The sequence below is a fragment of the Bombina bombina genome, chromosome 9 (assembly GCF_027579735.1).
Source record: "Bombina bombina isolate aBomBom1 chromosome 9, aBomBom1.pri, whole genome shotgun sequence".
Taxonomy (NCBI): Eukaryota; Metazoa; Chordata; class Amphibia; order Anura; family Bombinatoridae; genus Bombina; species Bombina bombina.
In genome coordinates this window covers 212,654,560-212,664,559 of record NC_069507.1, presented here as the reverse complement: position 1 = coordinate 212,664,559, position 10,000 = coordinate 212,654,560, and the positions used below count along the sequence as shown (strand labels likewise).

The following is a 10,000-nucleotide window of genomic DNA, read 5'->3' as shown; positions in this document are numbered from 1 at the left end:
ATACTCATTTGCCTAATAATTCTGCACTCCCTGTATATATATATAAATATACACATATATATACATATATACATATATATATATATATATATATATATATATATATATATATATATATATATATATATACACACACATATATATATATACACACATATATATATATATATATATATATATATATATATATATATATATATATATATATATATATATATATATATATACGCACATACATACATATATCTTACACACAGGATTTATTTTGCTTTGAAAACACTTTTTATCTGCCAACTGAAGGGACTACAATGGGGTCTAACATGGCCCCATCACTGGCAAATCTTTTCATGGCGGAATATGAGTCCACACAGATGAAGGTTTACGAGACAAAGGCCATTAAGTTTTACTGTCGTTACATAGACGACTTGCTTTTAATCTGGCTAGACGGAGAAACATCTTTAAGAGCTTGGATTGATACTCTGAATAAGATAAATAGTACCATCAAGTTCTAATACACTGCTAATATGGATACAGTTGATTATTTGGATGTCAGGGTATTCAAGGCCCATGACGGATTGGGCACCACCTTATTTAGAAAAGGGACTGATCGCAACTCCATCCTTCATGCGAAAAGCTGCCATCAACCAGCTTTAATTCGCAACATTCCGAAAGCACAATTCCAGCGTGTCATCAGAAACAATACGGATGAGAACAAAATGAAGGTACAATTGTCTGAGATGACACAGAGATTTATCCAACGTGGATACAATAAGAAAACTTTACAGGAACAACAGGAGCTAGCGTTACTACCACAGGAAGTATAGAATACCCATGGAGATACCAAGAATCCACAGCTTACGTTTATTACCACTTACAGCCCAGAACACCACCATATTACGAAAGCAATTAAGGAGGAATGGAAATTACTTCAATCTGACCCCACATTGCCTTTTATTGAATGAATGATGCCTCGACTTGCTTACTGCAGAGGAAGAAGCCTAAGGGATATGCTGGTTAAGACAGATATACCTTTGAATAGTGGCAAACAGCCATGGCTGAGGAAGAAAATTGGATGCTTCAAGTGCATCAGTTGTGTCACATGTAACAGCATGCATACAGGCACAACATTTCAACATCCTGATTGCAGAAAGAAATATCACATCAAATCCTTCCTCACATGCACTACCCAGTTCATTGTTTATCTTCTTAATTGCCCCTGTGGGAAATTTTACATAGGAAAGACGATCGATGATGCCAGAGTGAGGATGGCGAATCACCGTTCCAGCATTAGAACAGCTTTGAAGACAGGCAAGGCAGAACATCCTGTGGCTCGTCATTTTCTGGAGGCAGGGCACACTGTGAGTGACTTGCGATTTAGGATCATAGATCATGTGCCGATCCCAAGAAGAGGAGGCAACAGAGCGAAAATGCTCTTACAGAAAGAAGCCCGGGGGATACATGAACTCTGTACCTTGGCCCCAAGAGGTCTAAATGTCCAGACGGGTTGGCAATGCTTTTTATGAACTTTAGACACACATATACTTTGCATACAAAGAGAGAAGCGCTCTACCAGGAACGAACAACAGCTCAGTGGCTTGTTCTATGGCGATTTACCACCCGGAAGCAGCCTCTTTTAGACCAGTGTGCTTTTAACAGAAGAAAACTTTCCTGAAGTATATCAGTCTGATCCCGCCAAGTAAGGTCAGTCCAGCCCCGAAATACCAGGCACTTCTCCTCTGAACAAGGAACATGACAACCCCAGACGATCGTTTCGGCCTCCTATGGGCCTCATCAGTGAGGTGCAGCCACATTCCTCTAAGCACACTGGGCAAGGAGTCCACGTCTGGTTTCCCCCATCACCCATAGGGAGACTTCCCCAGGGTCATAATAATTTGCATACAAAGAGAGAAGCACTCTACCAGGAACGAACAACAGCTCAGTGGCTTGTTCTATGGCGATTTACCACCCGGAAGCAGCCTCTTTTAGACCAGTGTGCTTTTCACAGAAGAAAACTTTCCTGAAGTATATCAGTCTGATCCCGCCAAGTAAGGTCAGTCCAGCCCCGAAATACCAGGCAATTCTCCTCTGAACAAAGAACATGACAACCCCAGACGATCGTTTCGGCCTCCTATGGGCCTCATCAGTGAGGTGCAGCCACATTCCTCTAAGCACACTGGGCAAGGAGTCCACGTCTGGTTTCCCCCATCACCCATAGGGAGACTTCCCCAGGGTCATAATAATTTGCATACAAAGAGAGAAGCGCTCTACCAGGAACGAACAACAGCTCAGTGGCTTGTTCTATGGCGATTTTCCACCCGGAAGCAGCCTCTTTTAGACCAGTGTGCTTTTCACAGAAGAAAACTTTCCTGAAGTATATCAGTCTGATCCCGCCAAGTAAGGTCAGTCCAGCCCCGAAATACCAGGCAATTCTCCTCTGAACAAGGAACATGACAACCCCAGACGATCGTTTCGGCCTCCTATGGGCCTCATCAGTGAGGTGCAGCCACATTCCTCTAAGCACACTGGGCAAGGAGTCCACGTCTGGTTTCCCCCATCACCCATAGGGAGACTTCCCCAGGGTCATAATAATTTGCATACAAAGAGAGAAGCGCTCTACCAGGAACGAACAACAGCTCAGTGGCTTGTTCTATGGCGATTTACCACCCGGAAGCAGCCTCTTTTAGACCAGTGTGCTTTTCACAGAAGAAAACTTTCCTGAAGTATATCAGTCTGATCCCGCCAAGTAAGGTCAGTCCAGCCCCGAAATACCAGGCAATTCTCCTCTGAACAAGGAACATGACAACCCCAGACGATCGTTTCGGCCTCCTATGGGCCTCATCAGTGAGGTGCAGCCACATTCCTCTAAGCACACTGGGCAAGGAGTCCACGTCTGGTTTCCCCCATCACCCATAGGGAGACTTCCCCAGGGTCATAATAATTTGCATACAAAGAGAGAAGCGCTCTACCAGGAACGAACAACAGCTCAGTGGCTTGTTCTATGGCGATTTACCACCCGGAAGCAGCCTCTTTTAGACCAGTGTGCTTTTCACAGAAGAAAACTTTCCTGAAGTATATCAGTCTGATCCCGCCAAGTAAGGTCAGTCCAGCCCCGAAATACCAGGCAATTCTCCTCTGAACAAGGAACATGACAACCCCAGACGATCGTTTCGGCCTCCTATGGGCCTCATCAGTGAGGTGCAGCCACATTCGTCTAAGCACACTGGGCAAGGAGTCCACGTCTGGTTTCCCCCATCACCCATAGGGAGACTTCTCCAGGGTCATAATAATTTGCATACAAAGAGAGAAGCGCTCTACCAGGAACGAACAACAGCTCAGTTGCTTGTTCTATGGCGATTTACCACCCGGAAGCAGCCTCTTTTAGACCAGTGTGCTTTTCACAGAAGAAAACTTTCCTGAAGTATATCAGTCTGATCCCGCCAAGTAAGGTCAGTCCAGCCCCGAAATACCAGGCAATTCTCCTCTGAACAAGGAACATGACAACCCCAGACGATCGTTTCGGCCTCCTATGGGCCTCGTCAGTGAGGTGCAGCCACATTCCTCTAAGCACACTGGGCAAGGAGTCCACGTCTGGTTTCCCCCATCACCCATAGGGAGACTTCCCCAGGGTCATAATAATTTGCATACAAAGAGAGAAGCGCTCTACCAGGAACGAACAACAGCTCAGTGGCTTGTTCTATGGCGATTTACCACCCGGAAGCAGCCTCTTTTAGACCAGTGTGCTTTTCACAGAAGAAAACTTTCCTGAAGTATATCAGTCTGATCCCGCCAAGTAAGGTCAGTCCAGCCCCGAAATACCAGGCAATTCTCCTCTGAACAAGGAACATGACAACCCCAGACGATCGTTTCGGCCTCCTATGGGCCTCATCAGTGAGGTGCAGCCACATTCCTCTAAGCACACTGGGCAAGGAGTCCACGTCTGGTTTCCCCCATCACCCATAGCGAGACTTCCCCAGGGTCATAATAATTTGCATACAAATGGGTGATGGGGGAAACCAGACGTGGACACCTTGCCCAGTGTGCTTAGAGGAATGTGGCTGCACCTCACTGACGAGGCCCATAGGAGGCCGAAACGATCGTCTGGGGTTGTCATGTTCCTTGTTCAGATGAGAATTGCCTGGTATTTCGGGGCTGGACTGACATTACTTGGCGGGATCAGACTGATATACTTCAGGAAAGTTTTCTTCTGTGAAAAGCACATTGGTCTAAAAGAGGCTGCTTCCGGGTGGTAAATCGCCATAGAACAAGCCACTGAGCTGTTGTTCGTTCCTGGTAGAGCGCTTCTCTCTTTGTATGCAAATTATTATGACCCTGGGGAAGTCTCCCTATGGGTGATGGGGGAAACCAGACGTGGACTCCTTGCCCAGTGTGCTTAGAGGAATGTGGCTGCACCTCACTGACGAGGCCCATAGGAGGCCGAAACGATCGTCTGGGGTTGTCATGTTCCTTGTTCAGATGAGAATTGCCTGGTATTTCGGGGCTGGACTGACCTTACTTGGCGGGATCAGACTGATATACTTCAGGAAAGTTTTCTTCTGTGAAAAGCACACTGGTCTAAAAGAGGCTGCTTCCGGGTGGTAAATCGCCATAGAACAAGCCACTGAGCTGTTGTTCGTTCCTGGTAGAGCGCTTCTCTCTTTGTATGCAAATTATTATGACCCTGGGGAAGTCTCCCTATGGGTGATGGGGGAAACCAGACGTGGACTCCTTGCCCAGTGTGCTTAGAGGAATGTGGCTGCACCTCACTGACGAGGCCCATAGGAGGCCGAAACGATCGTCTGGGGTTGTCATGTTCCTTGTTCAGATGAGAATTGCCTGGTATTTCGGGGCTGGACTGACCTTACTTGGCGGGATCAGACTGATATACTTCAGGAAAGTTTTCTTCTGTGAAAAGCACACTGGTCTAAAAGAGGCTGCTTCCGGGTGGTAAATCGCCATAGAACAAGCCACTGAGCTGTTGTTCGTTCCTGGTAGAGCGCTTCTCTCTTTGTATGCAAATTATTATGACCCTGGGGAAGTCTCCCTATGGGTGATGGGGGAAACCAGACGTGGACTCCTTGCCCAGTGTGCTTAGAGGAATGTGGCTGCACCTCACTGACGAGGCCCATAGGAGGCCGAAACGATCGTCTGGGGTTGTCATGTTCCTTGTTCAGATGAGAATTGCCTGGTATTTCGGGGCTGGACTGACCTTACTTGGCGGGATCAGACTGATATACTTCAGGAAAGTTTTCTTCTGTGAAAAGCACACTGGTCTAAAAGAGGCTGCTTCCGGGTGGTAAATCGCCATAGAACAAGCCACTGAGCTGTTGTTCGTTCCTGGTAGAGCGCTTCTCTCTTTGTATGCAAATTATTATGACCCTGGGGAAGTCTCCCTATGGGTGATGGGGGAAACCAGACGTGGACTCCTTGCCCAGTGTGCTTAGAGGAATGTGGCTTCACCTCACTGACGAGGCCCCTAGGAGGCCGAAACGATCGTCTGGGGTTGTCATGTTCCTTGTTCAGATGAGAATTGCCTGGTATTTCGGGGCTGGACTGACCTTACTTGGCGGGATCAGACTGATATACTTCAGGAAAGTTTTCTTCTGTGAAAAGCACACTGGTCTAAAAGAGGCTGCTTCCGGGTGATAAATCGCCATAGAACAAGCCACTGAGCTGTTGTTCGTTCCTGGTAGAGCGCTTCTCTCTTTGTATGCAAATTATTATGACCCTGGGGAAGTCTCCCTATGGGTGATGGGGGAAACCAGACGTGGACTCCTTGCCCAGTGTGCTTAGAGGAATGTGGCTGCACCTCACTGACGAGGCCCATAGAAGGCCGAAACGATCATCTGGGGTTGTCATGTTCCTTGTTCAGATGAGAATTGCCTGGTATTTCGGGGCTGGACTGACCTTACTTGGCGGGATCAGACTGATATACTTCAGGAAAGTTTTCTTCTGTGAAAAGCACACTGGTCTAAAAGAGGCTGCTTCCGGGTGGTAAATCGCCATAGAACAAGCCACTGAGCTGTTGTTCGTTCCTGGTAGAGCGCTTCTCTCTTTGTATGCAAATTATTATGACCCTGGGGAAGTCTCCCTATGGGTGATGGGGGAAACCAGACGTGGACTCCTTGCCCAGTGTGCTTAGAGGAATGTGGCTGCACCTCACTGACGAGGCCCATAGGAGGCCGAAACGATCGTCTGGGGTTGTCATGTTCCTTGTTCAGATGAGAATTGCCTGGTATTTCGGGGCTGGACTGACCTTACTTGGCGGGATCAGACTGATATACTTCAGGAAAGTTTTCTTCTGTGAAAAGCACACTGGTCTAAAAGAGGCTGCTTCCAGGTGGTAAATCGCCATAGAACAAGCCACTGAGCTGTTGTTCGTTCCTGGTAGAGCGCTTCTCTCTTTGTATGCAAATTATTATGACCCTGGGGAAGTCTCCCTATGGGTGATGGGGGAAACCAGACGTGGACTCCTTGCCCAGTGTGCTTAGAGGAATGTGGCTGCACCTCACTGACGAGGCCCATAGGAGGCCGAAACGATCGTCTGGGGTTGTCATGTTCCTTGTTCAGATGAGAATTGCCTGGTATTTCGGGGCTGGACTGACCTTACTTGGCGGGATCAGACTGATATACTTCAGGAAAGTTTTCTTCTGTGAAAAGCACACTGGTCTAAAATAGGCTGCTTCCGGGTGGTAAATCGCCATAGAACAAGCCACTGAGCTGTTGTTCGTTCCTGGTAGAGCGCTTCTCTCTTTGTATGCAAACACATATACTTTGGCTTGAGAGTCTGTGGTTCCATTTCTATACAGGGGATACTATCCTCTGTATGAGAGTCCATGATCTAATTTTGTACATTAGGAATAATTCTATTTGTATATGAATCCAAAGGGATGTTTGGACAAAATGAGAGTCCATCAAGATTCTGTGTGGGTAGCATGATTCAGATGTAATAGGCCCTATGGTAATTATATTTTTGTCCCAATTTTGTCTTTATTGACCTTATAGTGTTTCCTTCTTTCATACTATAGAACTTCTCAGTACATCTATGGTAACATACCTGTATTCCATTCAACAAACGGAATATATGTGAGGTGTTTTTAAATTTGTTTTAACTATGTTTTGTTTATATGTATTTTGGTCACTTATACATTCACATTAACACTACTCTTCTATGAGTGGATGACATCCCCTGTATTGCACGATCTTCAGTTTCTGGATAGACTCCTAGTGCTAATTTTGCCATATATTCTACATGGTGGTAGATGCTGATTACTGAATATGTCCTGATTCCTAGGACACATTGGACTAGTATGTAGACATATGCCTCAGGGATATTGACTCAATGTGTGTCCTTTTAGTACTTTTCACGTTGTATTTTGGTTTAGACAATAAGATGACGGTGTCTTGCAAGTGTGGTTTCCTATGGGAGTTTGGACACAAACACAGTTTCACAGATATGTCGGTAATAAATGTTTCTTATTCAAACAAATTTCCACTGAGCTATGGAGCTAGCGTTGGCACAGCACAATAAATATGTTGGGACCTTAATGGTTATTTAATGTTACAATGGTGCAACCACATCCTGGTAACATAGAGCCATTAGAATGTTGACTTGCTGTGAACCATATTGTCATGGTCCTATGTCAATCAGGTGTTTGTTACTATTATTATTTTTTCCTTTTAGGTTGTATGTATAGAGGATTTTTGACACTTTTATCAGTTACATTTAATATAGTTAGGTAATACTCTCTCACTCCCTGTGAGTGAGGGGTTATGAGCATTATGGCATTGCTTTAGGATCTCTCACTTTATGGCTGTGATTAGGGCTGGTTTCATGCCCAATTTGATCGATATGGCGGTATTGAGCACTCTGTGATTTGTGGATTTATTGGACATTGTTGTTCCTACTTTTGTTTGGTATATGTTCAGTAGATGCTCAGCACCCATTCTTTCTGATTGGTGTGCTGATCCAGTTGCAGTATGCATATTGTGGCTGAGATTCCAGCTTGATACAGCTGATCACTGTGGTTGATGACGTAAGATATCAATGGGTGTGACTGTTGTCTCCTGTAGATTAACACACTTGGCCAATCAAGTAGAGGGGAGGGACGAGTTTGTCCCAATGAACGATCATGTTTTGGTACACTGACATGGATGGGGCATGTGTTTAGTTTATGTTTACGATCGTGTCGCCCAAATGGTGTTTAAGTATTGAGGTATGTTGGCCATTTATGCGTGGGGCAGATCGGTTTTATATTTGGATATTATCCTCTAGCTGTATGCAATAGTGATGAAGTTTGTCGGTGTTACCTATCATTATTTACAGACGTGTTACTATGGGGGTGTATTCATACGGAGGAGTGTCACAACAGAAATTGCCAAACCGCACAAGAGGTTGTACTCATAAGCACCAATGAGGGCTTTTGTTTTGCTGACATTGATAGGAAGTGTGTTTGGTTTATGTTTGCGATCGTGTCACCCATACAGTTTTTAAGTATTGAGGATGTTGGCCATTTATGCGTGGGGCAGATCGGTTTCACATTTGGATATTATCCTCTAGCTGTATGCAACTGTTATGAAGCTTGTCGATGTTACCTGTCATTATTTACAGACGTGTCACTATGGGGGTGTATTCACACGGAGGCGTGTCACAAAAGAAACTGCCAATCCGTATAAGAGGTTGTACTCACTAGCACCAATGAGGGCTTTTGTTTTGCTCTACATGCGTTTGCTATGCAGCAGGAGTAATCCTAATTGTTATTACGATCGTTAGCATAGATTGAGCGTACAGGGGGATAGATATTCACTGTTATTAAGTTTTAACACAGTCTCACTGGTATATTATCATATTGTTTTGTATTTCATTTTATTTACACACTTGAATATCAGCACAGTATTAATTACACATGACTGCTGATTTTTGCACATGGCTTGACCTGATTGGTAGCCTACTAGGGGAGTGTCTTGTAGGCCTATAAAAGTTTCATTTGTACACTTGATGTTTGTCAGAGGAAGGGACACTGTTTGTCCCCAAAACGTCACACAAAAAAGTTTGGATTTGTCACTGATGTCTACAGTCCAGTGAGTGCTTAATTCTTTGAAAATCTGCATACATATATATATATATATATATATATATATATATATATATACATACATACATATGTGTATATATATATGTTTATATGCATATATATACATAAATATATATACACACATATATATACACATATACAGTATATATATATATATATATATATATATATACACACACACACACACATATATATATAGAGAGAGATATATAAGTGTAACTCATAAGTGTCCAGAAAAACATATATGTGTGTGTGTGTGTATATATATATATATATATATATATATATATATATATATATATATATGCAAAAAAATAATTCCAAAGTGAAGCAGCAGTTAAAAAAGTTTAGCAAATCCTTTATTCCTTTAAAACAATGCAAAGGACATACAGCAACATGGAGGTGATTCAAGCAAAAGAACTCTGACCGGTTTCGGTCATATTGACCGTAATCATAGAATAGCACCTGTTAGGGGGTGCTCCCTTTTATGCTGAACACTCCATATTCATTGGTTAAAAACATTAAGTGTACTGCTAATCACCTTAACCCTGTTCATACCAAATTCCCTTTAAACATGGATAGGGAATAGTGCAAGACAATGTATACATTAATAGATAAATACAAAAATTACATACAATAAAGATAAAGAACCAAATATGGAAAGTACAATCTGAGGAGTTAATACAAATAGGCAGAATACAAGTTAAAATATCTAAAACAGTAGGGCTGTAGAATTAGATAAATTATTTAACTTCATAACGGAAACAGTTATGCAAACAGTCTCACCACAGTCTTTTATGGTTTGATCACTATATATGATAAAACCAAAAAGTGAAGTAACTTTTGGGATAATCTATCTACTTTCATAGTTAATAGAGGAAGAGATAATATCTAACTGCCTCTTAGTA

The 10,000-nt window shown here is 43.4% G+C and overlaps 1 protein-coding gene across 1 annotated transcript in view; it reads right to left on the bottom strand.

Annotated features, from left to right (window-relative positions):
- The window catches only part of INPP5A (inositol polyphosphate-5-phosphatase A), an 878,314-nt gene that overhangs the window by 75,856 nt on the left and 792,458 nt on the right, over positions 1 to 10,000 (bottom strand). The gene's annotated exons all lie outside the window — the stretch shown is intronic.